At 44.8% G+C, this 16362-nt stretch overlaps 1 protein-coding gene across 3 annotated transcripts in view; it reads right to left on the reverse strand.

Moving 5' to 3' along the window:
* SAP18 (Sin3A associated protein 18) overlaps window positions 1-16362 on the reverse strand; it is a 235448-nt gene that overhangs the window by 131783 nt on the left and 87303 nt on the right. The window lies entirely within an intron of this gene.

Raw genomic sequence — 16362 nt, forward strand, 5'->3', positions numbered from 1 at the left:
ACCCTCATGTACCACACACACAAATATATATATATATATAAAATCTACATCCACACACACACACACACACACACACACACACACACACTTTCAATCAACGAAAGTAGGATCCACTGAATCTAACTTACCCACTCACTATTCACCAAAAAGTACAGTTTTGTGCCTGCCATAAATGTAGATTTTCGAGTGTTCACCCTACTGCAGTCATCACACTTGGGTTATCTTGCCGTCAGGCGGTCCCGCAGTCGGCCCGAATTCCAAAGTCTTGGTCCGGTGTCGGTTGCTGTCACTTCTTCCCTGACGTCAGAGCGCCAGGGGTATACAAGAGGCATCCGACACCATTTTCTTCAGTTTTACTTACCCCAGATGGCACAAGCAAATACACCACAGAAGTAGAATAGGATAGAGTGGTAGAAATAAGTTCAGCTAGTTCAGAGGGGATGGAGGGTGGGTAACCTGGACTGCAGCAGGGTGAACTCCAAGTTGCAGCTTCCAGAATATCCTTGGTTGGCACTCCCCTGAGAAAGGCTGCTGATGTAGCTGTAGCCCTGGAGGAGTGGGACCTAATGTTAGCAGGTACTGGTTACCCATGATGTGTGTAGCAGAAACGTATGCAATGCCCTATCCACTTAGAAATGGTCTGTTTTGAGATAGCTTTTCCTTGTGATCCTGTAGCATAGGCTACAAAGAGCTGGTCAGTTTTTCTGAAAGCCTTAGTTTTATCCAAGTAGTAACGTAATTGCCTGTGAATGTCCAAAGAGTGCAGGAGTCTTTCTCCATTGTTCTGGGGATTTGGGAAGAAGGTGGGCAAGTGAATGGTTTGGTTTAGGGCCACACTGGATACCACCTTTGGCATAAAGGAAGGATTAGTTCATACAGAGACTCTGTCTTGATGAAAAATGAGGAAAGGTTCCACTGCCATTAGTGCCTGTAGCTCAGACTCTTCTAGCGGAGGTTATTGCTAGCAGTAGGGCAGTTTTCCATGAAAGAAATTTTAAATCAGCTGAAAAAGCTGGTTCAAAGGGCAGCAGTGTAAGCTTTTCCAGAACAAAGTTGAGATCCCAAGTAGGGGTTGGAGCTCTCCTTGGCGGTCTTAAGTTCTTAGCCCCTCTGAGGTACTGTCTTAGGAGTGGATGTGAGAATAAAGGAGGATCCGTGCTATAATGAGCTGAAATTGCTGAGGCGTGGATCTTAACAGATGAAAAGGAAAGTCCTTTGTGTAACATTCTCTGTTAAATATTGTAGAATTTGAGGGATGTTTGGATCAAGGGGGTTTAGGCCTTTAGACTGGTTCCAGGTGCAAAATCTTTTCCATTTGTCTAAATAGGTTTTCCTGGTGCTGGGTCTTCTGGCCTCCAGAATAACATCCATAACAGCTTTGGATAAAGGTGTTGGCTGGTTGTTTAGGTAATTTGCCATGCAGCCAGGTTTAAAGTCTTGAGCTGGCCGTGTAGAATCCGATAGTCTCACTGGGTGAGCAGGTGAGGAATTTGTGGCAAAATCCATGGTGGGCCATGGGCCATGTTCCTTAAAATTGGATACTAATGCTGGCATGGCCAGTCTGGTGCAACGAGAATCATTTGTGGCCTCTCTAATCTGACTTTCAGCAGTACCTTTGCTAGAAGAGGCAGTGGAGGGAAGGCATACACTGTTAATGTTTTCCAACTGAATGAGAGGGCGTCCACTTTCCAAGCTAGTGGATGGAAAGTCCTTGTGCAAAATTTTTGAAGTTGGTGATGTGGGGGCTTGCAAACAGATTTATGTCTGGGCATCCCCATTTTTGAGCTATCATTGCAAATACTTGTGGATCTAGTTTCCAGTCGTGTGGATCCATGATGTTTCTGCTTAGGTCGTCTGCCAATGTGTTTTTCTTTCCTGGCAGGAATTGTGCTTGTAATTGAACCTGGTAAGACAGTGCAGTGTTCCACAAGGTCATTGCTTGCCTGCATAGAGGGTAGGAATTTGTGCCCCCTTGCTTATGTACCACATTACTGTGGTATTGTCCATCTTTATTATTAGTTGTCCTGGGTGTGGAAGGTCCTTGAAAGCTGTTAGGGCATTCTGTACTGCTAGCATTTCTTTTTGATGGATATGCATTTGCCTCTGATCTGTAGTCCATTTGCCCTGAATGCACTGCCCTGCCATGTGTACTCCCCAGGCATAGTCCGATGCATCTGTTGTCATAGTTTGCCTGGCTATTATGGGTAAGGTGAAAAGCTGACCCTTGTTGAGGTGACATGCTTGTGCCCACCATAGAAACTCCTGTTGAAGGCAGGGAATGAGTGGTATCATTGTTTCCAAGCTGTGGCTGTGCCGAGTCCATACACTTTTCAGGTACCACTGTAATTTCCTCATATGCAGTTTTGCAAATGGTATTAGTAGTATGCAAGATGCCATCAATCCCAAGGCCTGCAGAATTTTTCTTGCAGGGAGTTGGGTCTTTGTTGCCATTATTTTGAAATATTGAATCAGCTGTCGTTGCTTGTCTGGCGTGAGATAAGCCATCTGGGCCATTGTATTCAAGCTGGCACCCAGGAATATTATGTTTTGTGAGGGCACTAGTTTTGATTTCTTTTCGTTTTCTGTGTACCCTAGGCAACTTAGAAGGTGTTTGACAAATGCCAGATGCTTTCAAAGAATGTCCTTGAATAAGGCAGTCGCCCAGGTATGGGTATATTTGAATTCCTCTTTGCCTGCAGTATGCAATTACTGGTGCCAGGCGTTTTGTGAAGACCCTGGGTGCAGTAGATAAGCCAAAGGGCAGTGCAGAGAATTGATAATGCGTTGAACCTGCAAAGAAGCGAAGGTATCTTCTGCAATTTTGTCTGATTGGACCTCAAGGAGGCATACCTACATGTCCCTAAGTGACTAGCAAAGGGTTCTTGCCCAGCATGGGAAGAAGCTGCTGTAGTGTTAGCATCTTGAATTTTGGTACTTGCAGATAGGTGTTCAGAATTGAAAGATCCAGAATGGGTCTCCATGCTTTGTCCTTTCTTGGGACTAGGAAGAGTCTTGAGTAAAATCCTTGTCCTTGCTCCTATGTAGGTACCTGTTGAATGGCTCTCATGTTCATGAGAGCTGTAACGTGTTTTTGTGCCTCTGCCCATTGATTTGGTGGCAGGTTTGGCATTCCTTTGATCCTTGGTAAGGTACGAAAGTAGAATCTGTATCCTTGAGAGAAAATGTTTAGAACCCATTTGTCTTTTGTGATGATGTGCCAGTTGTCTGCAAAAAATGCTAGATTTCCTCCCACGGGAGTTGCCAGGAGAGAATTGCTTGGTAGTTAGAGGATAGAGTCATTGTGTTTGTCTTCTGCTAGCTTGGGGCCTGTCTTCTCCTTTCTGGGTAGCAGAACCCCATTGGCGAGGTTTGTAAGGGCCCTGTGACTGACCTCTGCCCCTTGGGCGTCTTTATTTGCCCCTCTGTGATCGGTCAGAAGCTGGAAAGGACCAGTTTTTTGTTGGCCAATTTCTGCTGAAACGAGGGAGTTGTACCTGCAAAAAATCCTTGACTGTTTGCCTAGACTTTGCCTAGACTTTGCCTTATCCTCCATTTTCTTTAAAACCTCTTCTGCTTTGACACCAAATAATACATCTTGCTGTAAAGGTGCATCCAATAATTTTGCTTTAACATGGTCGGGGAGGGTTTGTTCTTTTAACCAAGCATGTCTACGTATGAGAGCCAGTAACAGCTGCTCTACAGGAAGCTTCCAATGAATCAAATCCGCATTGTAAAGTATGTTTGCCCACCTGTTCAGCTGCATGCAACAGATCCTGCATTTCCTTGAATTCAGACTGCTCTGAATGTGTGCTCATTTTTTTTGTTTTAACGGAGACATTAGGAATTGTTGATATTTCAACATGTGAAACTGGCAAATTAATACTCTCATAGCCAGAGTTGCCGAGATGTAGATTTTCTTTCCCCATCTATCTAGGGCTCTGGAATCCCTTTCAGAGGGCACAGGATTTTTAGCCATAAAGCTTTTGCTCCCTTAGGACCCTAGGAAATTGTTTCTGGGTCAGCTACAGGGCTTTTATAAAGGAATTTGTGCGAGTCAGGTACTCTGTAGTATCTGTCTGGTTTGGCTGGAGCAGGAGGCAGAGAGTCTGGATTTAAAACTAGAGTCTCTGGATTTAAACTAGACTCCAAGTAGACATCATCCACAATATTAAAACAGGAGAGATAGCAGGAGGTCTGTGCTGGGGTAGTAAAAGGAACTCTCGGAGTCTTTTCTTAGAATCAGAGTAATTCTGGCCTTCCCAGGGGAAATGTTCCCTCGTGGTATGTAAAGTTTCCCCAAAGTAGTAGTCTTCAGGGGGGAGATGCTGAGGGAATAGAGTCTTCAGCATCAGAATCTTCATAAGGTGGGAAAGTGTAATCCTGTTCCTCAGAAGAATCTGAGGAGAGAGAAACCTGGTCAGAGGATGCATAATCCTCCTCTTGTCTTGGTCTTTTATCTGGAGGGGGATGGGAACCCCTAATAAGAGTAATCAAATCTTCAGCCATCTTAAGCATTTGTTTCTTAGGCATGGGGCCTTGCACTGTAGACTGATGTACAGTTTTTTTAGGTTTTATGTTTTAAAGGAGTTTTAAGCTTAGCATAAGATTTAATGGTGAGTGTAGTCGGTCTGAAGACACCCTCTGCAACCGAAGGCGTTTCCACTACACCGGTGTCTACTTCTGCTCCGGTGTCGGTAGATGGTTGCGTCGGCCTAGTAGGCTCCACTTGGGAATCCGCAGCTGTCTGGGGTTCCAGTTCTGTAGGTGCCTCATTGAAAACAGGAGAACCAGCGACAGGCCCAGCTGAGGCCTCGGAGTCTGGCTTGTTCCTAGGCTGCCTGCCGTTATCCTTGCGGTTTTTAAGTATGGCGGTAGTCGGCTGCTCCGACGGCATGATATAATTTAATTTCCTACCAAAGTAATGCCGTGCAAAGTCAAAATGGCTTTTGATAGTTAGTTTATTAAACCTAGCGCAAAACCGACAACCAGTGATGTCGTGGTCTGGGCCTAGGAATGGAAGTCCTTATGAGGATTTGCTTCCCACAAGAAATGCAATTGTTAACTTTTTCTGACATTGGACTGCGGCAAGAAAATGTTCCCCGATGGGGTACTTAGCTTTACGGAAGACTTCGGACTGAAATTCAAATCGAAAAACTCAGGTGTCAGCCGACCGGCACTTGCGAACTGCTTCTGCTTCGGGCACCACGCGGCAAGAAAGTCTGAAGAAAATGGCGTCTGATACCTCATATACCCCTGGCGAGAAGCGACAGCAACCGAAGCTGGACCAAGACTTTGGAATTCGGGCAGACTGCGGGACCGCCTGATGGCAGGATAACCCAAGTGTGATGACTGCAACAGGGTAACACGATGAACATCTGTATGTCAACAAAACAAGGAACTGCCTAATTCCTTTCCCAGGGAAAGGAAAAGTACAGCTGTGTACACTTACCATAAATGTAGATGTTAGAGTGTATTCACTGTTGCAGTCATTACATTTGGGTAATCCTGCTGGCAGGTTGCCCTCAGCCAGACTGAATGGGTCCTGCGTCGGCTGCTGTCGTCAGGTTGTCAGAGGTATAAAAGAAGCAGCTGACGCCATTTTCTTCAGTTTCTCTCTGTGTGTCTGTCTCTCTGTGTGTCTGTCTCTCTGTGTGTCTGTCTCTCTGTGTGAAGGGAGCCTCTGGGTTATGAATCTGTCCCTCCAGCATGTCCTATTTATTTCAGTGCTGAGGTTCAAGTCTCTCGAGCGCGTAGCTCGATGGGATTTGGATTTTCTGAGGTGCAGCATGTGCATTAATTCCGGGTTGGACATGACTTTATACGTCAGGCACAGATAGCCTCTGAACAGGCGGTATGCCACTGAGTAGAGCTGGAGTTTCTTTAACCGGGCAGCATACGGCATCTGTTTGAGCCCTTTGATCCTCTTGGTGAGGTACTTTTGGGGTCTTTCCAGTTGCTGCAGGTGTCTGGTAAGGTACATCCCAAAAGGGGCATTGTACTCCATTATGGGCCTGATGAGGGATGAGTAAAGAGGCACGATGACCTCCCCTGATCTAGATGTGAATCCCTTCATGATTAGGTGGGCTATATAAAATGTTTTTCTAACCACTTTGCCATCAACTTGGGTCCCCAGGTCCCTAATTACTTCTTCTGTACTTAATGGATTACCCCTATGTGGTAATTTGTGGGCACTTTGTTTTTGCCAAAGGGGATGACCGTACACTTTTTGGCATTTAGCTTGAGGCCATGGCTCTGGCACCAGTTGTCTGTTTCTATGAGGCCCTTTTGGAGGATGCTTGGGCCAGCTGCAGAGTCGATTATGGCGCCCAGTTTGCAGTCATCTGCGAACTTGGTCAGCCACAGTCCTTCCGTGTTGGCCTATACCTCCGAGAAATATATACCGAACAAGAGAGGTCCCAGGACTGAGCCTTGTGGGACACCACTTGTAACTGGTCTGGAGTCTGACATGGCTCCAGCAATTCTAACCATGTGGGTTCTGTCCTTGAGCCAGTTTGCAATCCATCTAGTGACATAGGGGTTTATATTTAAGATGGTGAGCTTATCTGTAATGCCCGAGTGGGGTATTGTATCGAAGGCTTTTGCGAGGTCCAGGTAGGCTGTGTGGAACACCTTCCCCTCGTCAATCGCCTTGGTGTCTGTTTCAAAGAAATCAACCAGGTTTAAGAGGCAGGATCTGCCCTTAAAGCCGAACTGGGTAGGATCCAGTGTCTGTAGGTCCCCAATATCTTTATTTATGAGGTTCATGATGATCCTTTCCATAGCTTTGCAGACCAAGCTAGTCAGGCTTATGGGGCGATAGTTTCCAGGATCCGTTGAGGCACCACCTTTATGGAGAGGGACCACTGTTGCTGTACGCCACTCTTTGGGCACATATCCTGTAGTAAGGCTGAGACTGAACAGTAGTTTTATGTTTGGGTTTAGCTCTTCTTGGAGTTCATGTAGGACGCAGCCCGGGACACCGTCTGGTCCCATTGATGCTGTGTTTTTTGCTTTGGAGAGGGCGGCTCTTACCCGAGCATCTGAGATGTCAGGGGGGGGCAGCACTCTGCTGGGATAGATATTTGCCCTTTTGGTGGGGAGGGGGGGGGGGGAGTTTGCGCTGAACCCGTAAGCTAGGACGTTGGCAATGTCTGTGGGTTCAGTGTACTTCTTGTCATTTTGGACTCATTCTGAGCATATCTGGGAATTACCACCCAGGTTCCTAACATAACTAAAGAAAGCCTTGTGATCATCCTTAGTGTCCTGTGAAATTTTTCTCTCGAAGCTGGCCTTAGACAATTTTATGAGTGCCCGTAGTTTTTTGCCAATACTGATCAGTGATGCCTTCCCTTTTTGGGATTTTGCTCTATCATTTAGTAGCTTGCTCCTTCTATTGTATAGTTTGCTTGTGGCCGGGGTCCACCAGACAGGACATCTGCCTTTGGAGGATTGGGTCTTGGTTTTATTTGGGATCGCATGATCCATGCATTCCTGAATGTGTTCATAGAATGCGTTTATAAAGGATTCTGCGGTCTGGGCCGTATTTTCCACAGACCCGGGGTCTTTGAAGGATTCCACCTCGGTTTTGAGGAGTGTGAAATTTGCTTTAGAGAAGTTTTTCACTGTGGTTTTCTGGGCAGGGGGTGGGATCGGGATGTGAATATCCAGTGAGATTAGTTTATGGTCTGATCTTACCAGTGAGGGATACACTTCTGATCTGGAGCATAGAGACCCCATGTTGGCGATGATCAGGTCCAGTATGTTTTCCCCTCTTGTGGGAGTGGTAACAAGTTGTTCCATAGCATTTGAGTTTATAAATTCTAGGAACCTTTGGGCTAGGGTGTTAGACTGGGAGCATTACTCTAGCTTCATGTCTGGGTAGTTGAAGTCGCACAATATAATGGTGTTTGGAGAGACCTTCATATTTTCCAGTGTTCTCAGGAAGGCCGAGTGGGGTTCCTGGGTTTGGGAGGGTGGTCTGTAGCAGGCTATAAACTGGAAGGCAGTTTTACCCACTGTTAGTTGCACATGGATAGTCTCGGATGCTTCGTGCTTTGCCACCAACCTGGAGGTGTGGGTATCTTTGATGAATATCGATACTCCCCCTCCTTTTGTGGTTCGGTCCAAGTTTTGGGGCCGAAAAGCATGGCATGAGGCATAACCTTGGTAGTGCTGGGGTGCTCTCGGGAGCCCTGAACCAGGTTTCTGTTACTGCACAGATATCGATGTTCTCCATGCTAAGGAGAGTTTCGAGTGCGTGCATCTTGAGGTTTAGACTTCTGGCGTTGAGTAGCATTAATCTTAGTTTCTTATCCCTTGTGATACCTATGGAGGAGAGTTTGTCTTCTGAGCCTTGCCTAAAAAAGGCACTATGGGGGTAGCAAGAGCCTTTGCCAATATCCGAAAGCCCAGGGGTGACAGGTGCAAGCCGTCCCTAGCGAAGCATCGTGACTTGTCGAGCATATCATCCCAAGCGGACAGGCATTGGATCCCCTTTGAATGACACCAGTACTTAAGCCAATTGTTGAAATTGATCATCTTATCTTCATATTGTGGCATCATTCTTGGTGAGTGTAAGATGCTGCTCAAGGTCAGGGTCATACCAGCCTGGGCTACATGCTCAGAGAGCTCCTCTGTCTTTTTTCATGTAGTCCAGGGAGGTACGTCTCAGGTCATTCACACCAGCATGGACAATGACTTGAGTCATATTTGTACTTACCTTGGAGTGACCTGAGTGCTTGTGTTATGTGGCGGATCCTAGCGCCAGACAGGCTGCTCACCGAGACCCTCTCCTTGTTCAGCCTGGTGAGCGGGATGTCAGTGTGCCCGACGATAGAGTCACCTATTACAAGTGTAGCAGGTGTGTTGTTTAGTCTTAAGGGCTGTGACTGTTCGGCACATTGGCTTTGTGAGATGTGTTGCACGTGTTTTGTTTTGGGGTAGCAGTTGCTTGGGTGTCTGCTTTGGAGGTCTCTGCTGCTTAGGCAGATCTTTATTTAGAGCCTCCGAGTATGTTTTTGTGTGATTATGTGTTTGCTGTCGTGGTAGGTCTATGTGAGACTGGAATTGTAGTGAGTGTGGTTTCCTTCTCCTCCTGACTGGTTATGCCAGTACTGAGTTGAGAGAGCTTAGCCTCCAGTTTGGCTATATAGTTGCATCTCTCACATGTGTTGGAATTTGTTGGGAGGAGGAGAGGGTTGTCTGCGTACATGAGGCAGTTGTAACATTGCCTCAAGATTCCCAGATTCACCAGCTGGACCAGAGAGGAGCTGGACCAGAGAGGAGATTGACAACTGACCTTTGGACATGCTAAAATAATATTGGGAATTCCTTAATAATTGAAAACAAGGGCCAGTGGGGAGTGAGTGTGTAGTGCTTTTAATTTTTAGTGCTGACGTAATTGCTTTAGTGAGCAAGTGCCAGGTAACTTAAGTGCAATGTGTTACAGGTAACTTAAATGCAAAAACGACAAACAGTAACTTTCTTTCAAGTGAAACAAGGAAATAAGTACAGTAAGCAATGCAGATATCACTAGTGATCCACAGAAGCGCTGAGAAGCCGCGTATTAGGTGGAATTAGCGTTCCAGGGAAATAAGCAAACAACAAACATATAAACAGAGCAGCAGGCCTGGATCTAGTCTATGCTACAGCAAACAAGGTGTACCAATTTCAGTAAGATACAGTTCAAATATTCAGGCACTATAAACCTTTAACCAGAAATTCCCAGCTCAGAAGGGCAGAGTCCAGCCTCTTCTCCCACAAGGGTTGGGAGGGTGGCCTAATGGTTAAGGTGTTTGCCGTACAAACACAAGGTGCAGGGTTTGAGACACACAAGGGATAATTGGCTAGACTTAAAATGGCTGCAAGGGCAGTTAGCTTAGTACTAATCTATGAACCTAAAGAGTGCAGACCACAAACCTTCTTAATGCAAAATAACTGGCCTGAAGCCCAAGTGCTTAAACCAGAACTAATACACTAAGAATAACAGACACTGGGCTCTCAATCAGCAGTTCCCAACTTAAAAGGATGAAAGCTACCTGTCCTGCCACCACAGTGCATGCCACAAACCTTCCTAATGTAAAACAACTGGTCTGAAGACCAAGTGCTTAATCCAAAAGACTTATAATGATAGCTACACTTTAATCAAGTTACTACCAAGCAGTAATAAATACAATTGAATACTTTAGAGAATGCCTGGATTAGTGCTCAAGTTACACAAACAAAGCTAGATCCAGCAGGCCAGAACCCAGTCTATGCCACAGCAAACAAGGCGCACCAACTTCAGTAAGAAGCAGTTCAGATATGCATGCACTATAAGCCTTTAACCAGAAATTCCCAGCTCAGAAGGGCAGAGTCCAGTCTCTCCTCCCACAAGAGTGCAGACCACAAAACCTCTTAATGTAAAATAACTGGCCTGAAAGCCCAAGTGCTTAAACCAGAATTAATACATACATATATACACACACACATATATATATATATATATATATATATATATATATATATATATATATATATACACATACATATACACATACACACACATATATATATTATATATATATATATATATATATTCATTCAAGCAATAACTTCTGACTGAAGAATAAAAACAAAAACAATAAACCCTCACTATTAATTAAGCTTTCATCCTTTATTGTGTAGGAACTTCTGATGAAGTTCCTACACATTAAAAGGACGAAAGCTTAATTAATAGTGAGGGTTCTTTGTTTTTTATTCTTTACTCAGTTTTTAGTCAGAAGTTATTGCTTGAATTTATTTTGCTCTTCTGAAGTTTAGTTAACGGTTATCTCTACATTATATATATATATATATATATAAAATCTATTTCAGAAATACACCAATATAAATTTTACCTTCATCTATAAGCAAATACACCACATAGGTAGTATAAATCAGAGAAGGAAAGATAAGATCCAAAAGAAAAAAGGGGAAAGGTGGGTGGGTAACCTGGATTGCAACAATGAATACACTCTAACATCTACATTTATGGTAAGTGTACACAACTGTACTATGTTCTTCGTGATTCACTGTTGCAGTCATTACATTTGGGTAGAGTCCCAAAGCTATGATTGGGAGGCTGGAACTAGACAGCAGTAGGAGCGACTATGAGGTCCTGCAGAACTGCAGTGGCAAAGCCTGCCCTGGATTTAGAGTAGAGTGGCAGATAAGCTTTGTAAAGGTGCGCACTGAACTCCAAGTAGCCGCCTCTAAAATGTGTGTGGCTGGAACTCCCCTGAGAAAGGCTGCCGAGGTGGCTGGAGCTCTGGTGGAATGAGGCCTAATGCCCTTAGGCAATGGCTTGCCATGGTGTAAGTAGCAGAAACTAATGCAGTGGCCTAACCACTTAATCTGCTTTGAGATAGGCTTTCCTTGTGATCCTGCAGCATATGCCACTAATGATCCTGCAGCATATGCCACTAGTAATTGCTCCGTCTTCCTGAAAGCTTTGGTTCTGTCCAAGCAGAATCTAAGCCGTCTGTGTACGTCCAAAGAAAGCAGAATTCTCTCTCCCTTGTTCTGTGGATTTGGGTAAATGGTTGGCAGATGGATGGCTTGGTTAAGAGCCACACTGGAGACTACTTTAGGCATAAATGTTGGGTTTGTCCTCAGGGAGACCCTGTCTGGATGAAAAATCATGAAAGGTTCCACAGCCATGAGTACCTGTAGCTCTGAAACTCTGCTTGCAGAAGTAACTGCTAAGAGCAGAGCTGTTTTCCAAGATAAAAACTTCATATCAGCAGTAGCAGCTGGCTCAAAAGGAGGCAGGGTGATCTTTTCCAAGACATAGTTGAGGTCCCATGCAGGTATTGGTAGTCTCCTTGGGGGGGGGGGGGGCTTAAATATTTGGCTCCTCTGAGGTACTGCCTTAATAAAGGGTGAGAAAAAAGTGGTGGCTTTGTATTGTAATGAGCCAAAATGGCACAGGGACAAATTTTTATTGATGAAAAAGGCCTTTGTTCAGCATCTCAGTTACACATTGCAAAATATGAGGAGTACTTGGTACCGCTGTATCAGTTCCTTGTGCCTGGTTCCAGGCACAGAATCTCTTCCATTTTCCAGCATAAAACTTTCTAGTACTAGGCCTTCTGGCTTCCAGAATGACATCCATCACAGCTTTACTGAGAGGTGTTTTTTTGTGCGACTGCATTATTCGCCATGCTGCCAAGTTTAATGTCCTGAGTTGGCTGTGCACGATCTGATTATCTTGCTGGGACAGTAATCGAGGTATTTGAGGTAAGGTCCAAGCTGGGTATACAGATACGTTTCTTAGTAATGGATACCAGTACTGGCATGGCCAGTCTGGGGCAATCAGTATCATCTTTGGCTTCTCCTGTCTGACCTTTAGGAGCACCTTGGGGAGGAGAGGTAGTGGCGGAAAGGCATACACTGAAAGGGCGTCCACTTTCCATGCTTGTCTGTGATAAGTCCTTGTGTAGAATCTTTTTAGTTGGTAATTGAGAGGGGAGGCAAACAGATCCATGTCCGGGCATCTCCGTTTCCTTGTTATCATGCTGAAGACTTGTGGATCCAGCTTCCACTCGTGGGGATCCATGAGGTTTCTGCTTAGTTCATCTGCCAGAGTATTTTCCTTTCCTGGCAGGAATTGTACCTGCAGATGTACTTGGTAAGTCAAAGCTGTGTCTCACAAGGTCATGGCTAGTCTGCAAAGGGGGTAAGAATGTGCGCCCCCCCCTGCTTGTTTATATACCACATGACCGTGGTGTCTGTCCGTCTATCAGTAGTTGTCCCAGATGAAGTAAGTCCTTGAAGGCTGTTAGGGCATTCTGAACAGCTAACATCTCTTTTTGATTGATATGTAGATGCATTTGGTTTGAGGATCATGTGCCCTGAATGCATCTTCCTGCCATGTGGGCTCCCCAGGTATAGTCTGATGCATCCATTGTTAGTGTCTGCCTGGCTGGAGGGAATGTGAATAGCTGTCCCTTGTTCTAGTGACAAGCCTTTGCCCACCATCGAAACTCCCATTGCAGGCAGGGAATGAGAGGAATGACTTGTTTCCAGGCTGTGGCAATGCGGAGTCCAAACCCTTTTTAGGTACCACTGACGTTTCCTCATATGCAGTCTTACATATGGAATTATTAGGATGCAGGATGCCATGAAGCCCAAAACCTGCAGAATTTTTCTTGCAGATAACTGGGCCTTTGTTGCCAACATTTTGAAATAGGTAGTCAGTTGCCTTTGTCTGGCGTGAGATAAGCCATCTGGGCAGTTGTACTCTAGCTTGCACCCAGGAATATTATCTCTTGTGAGGGTACTAGTTTTGATTTCTTTTTGTTGACTTTCTAACCTAGGCATGTTAGAAGTCTTTTCACAAACGCCAGATGTTGAAGAATGTCCTTGTTCTCTGCTTGAATGAGACAGTCGTCCAAGTAAAGATATATCTGTATTCCTCTGTCTGCAGAATGCAATTGCTGGTGCCAGGCACTTTGTAAAGACCCTGGGTGCAGTAGATTAAGCCAAAGGGCAGTGCAGAGAATTGGTAATGCATTGAACCAGCCTTGAATCTTTGTATCTTCTGCATGATTGTCCGATTGGAACAAGCAGGTACGCCTCTTTTAGGTCTAAAGTCACAAGTCAAGCATTCCTGCCCAGCATGGGCAGAATCTGCTGCAAAGTCAACATTTTGAATTTTGGAATATCCAGGAAAGTGTTCAAAATAGATAGGTCCAGTATCAGCCTCCAGGCCTTGTCCTTTCTGGGTACCAAGAGCAGTCTTGAATAAAATCTTTGTCCCTGCTTTTGCTCTGGTACTTGTTGAATGGCCCCCATGTCCACGAGGGTTGAGACTTGTTTTTGTGCCTCTGCCCATTGATTTTTTGGCAAATCTGGCCAGCCATTTGCCTTTGGTGGAGTATGGAAGTGGAACTTGTAGCCTTGTGATACTATGTTTAGAATCCACTTGTCCTGGGTTATGATGTGCCAATTTTGAGCAAAAAGTGCTAATTTCCCCCTAAGGGTGCTGCCAGAAGATAAGTGCTTGGTGCTGGCAGGGGGAAGTCATTGGGACTGTCTTCTGTATGTTTGTGATCTAGCTTCTCCAGCCTTGGAGGTAGAAGTACCCCATTGCTTGGGCCTATAAAGGACCTTGCGCCTGGGATCTACCCCTAGGGCATCTGGCTCTGCCCCTTTGAGGTCTGACACAGGAAAGGACCAATTTTTTGTAGGCCAGTGTCTACTAAACCTGGGTGGCTGTACCTGTAAAATATCTCTGACAGTTTGCATAGATTTACAAACCAGACCTAACAAATGGAAAACTGTGTAAAAACCAAAGCTGGATACGCTCCAAACCAACGGGCTTCTCTTGTAGTTCAAAATCACTAAAACTGTAAATCCAGAAAAACAAACTTATTAAGCACAACGCACAGGCTTTTCAATCAGTATTCACTACCAACTTAAACAGAAAACACCATCACACACTGACAACTGCCATAAATACAAAATTTAAAAAAATATCACATGGTCTCTAAGAAAAACACATCTACAATGTCTAACACCGGTGGAATGGCTAGAGGCCTGTGCTGAGGTCGTAACAGAAAATCCCTGAGCCTCTTTTTAGATTCTGAAAAATGTTGGCTCTCCCAGTGGAAATGCTCCGTCATGGTATACAAGGTTTCCCCAAAGGAATAGTCCTCAGGAGGAGATGCTGAAGGTATAGATTCTTCAGCATCAGAATCCTCATGGGGGGGGGGAATATTCATGTTCAGAAAAGGAATCGGAAGAAATAGAAAACTGATCTGAAGATTCGTAGTCAGTGTCTTGCCTAGGCCTCTTATCAGGAGGGGGATGGGAACCTCTGATCAAGGTAAATCAAGTCTTCGGCCATTTTGGGCATCTGTTTTTTGGGCATAGAAGACTGTCCACGTGGCTCTTGAGTTTGTTCCCCTGCTTTAGTCTTTGCCTTTGAAGCTGAAGTCGTTTTATAATGTAAAGATGTTAGTCTGAATACACCCTCAGAAGCCGGTACCTGCAAAGCAGCTCCAGACCCATCTGAGGGATTAGCGTCAGAGGCTCCAATACCTTGAGTATCCAGCAGCATGGCCGACTCCACGTGGGAGTCTGTAGCAGCCTGCGATTCTAAAGTAGAGAGGGTCAGCGGCTGCAGCGCCTGAGAAACGGCGAATGGCTTAGGAGAAGCTTAGTCGTCGGTTTTGGGCCTCGGTTGTTTTTCTCTATCCTTTTCTTTGCGTTTTTTGTAAACTCCGGTAGTCAGATGGCTATCCAACGGCATTTCAGGGTAATTAAATCGGCATCCAAAAAAGTTTAAAGCAAAATCATACCGATGCTTAATAGTGCGTTGGTTAAATCTAGCATGAAACCAACAACCAGAAACGTTGTGATCAGGGCCTAGGCAAGGAATACAGTAAGAATGAAAATCATCATGAGGTATTTCCTTCCCACAAGAAATACAGCTATTAACTTTTTCTGACATCGGTCTGGAGCAAGAAAAATAAGTTTCCCCAAACGGGATACTTAGCTTTATTGAAGACTTCAGATCTGAAACTCAAATACAAAAATCTCACGAGTCGGCCGACCGGTACTTGCGAACTGCTTCTGCTTCGGGCACCGCGCGGCAAGAAAGACTGAAGAAAATGGCGTCAGCTGCTTTTTTTTTATACCCCCGACGACCTGACGTCAGGGAAGGGGTGACAGCAGCCGACGCAGGACCCAAGACTTTGGAATTCAGGCCGGCTGAGGGCAACATGCCAGCAGGATTACCCAAATGTAATGACTGCAACAGTGAAACGCGAAGAACATCCACTGGACCACCATGCAAATGACGCACAATGAAAAGACACGGGAGCCAACCAAATTGGGGAGCTTTGCCCCCCCCTACTTAAAATATACCAAATCCGAGATCGCACTACACAGGGAGAAGGCACAGTTCACCACGGTAGTCCACTGGTTCCTTTCCCTGGGAAAGGAATTCGGTAAGTCCTTGTTTCGTTAAAAAGCAGTTTCTGTGAATGAAGATCAGGGAAGTTAGATTCAATGGATCATGCTTTCATTGACTGAAAGTAGATCCATATTATATATATATATATATATATATATATATATATATATATATATATATATATATACACACACACACACACACACACACACACACACACACATATATATAAATATATATTTGCTCAATAATACACTCTCCAACAGTATTGCGTACTTAGATTTTGTCACGTCAGACAGTGGCAAAGTAATCAATTTTCTTGACACAAAGACTTCTATAGACAATCACACAGGGTTTCTTAGTTCTAATGTTTACAGTAAAAATATGTACAGAAACAATTTTTTAGACTTTTGTAGCCAGCA

This window comes from Protopterus annectens, chromosome 5.part1 (genome assembly GCF_019279795.1).
Source record: "Protopterus annectens isolate FY-2018-M chromosome 5.part1, PAN1.0, whole genome shotgun sequence".
NCBI lineage: Eukaryota > Metazoa > Chordata > Ceratodontiformes > Protopteridae > Protopterus > Protopterus annectens.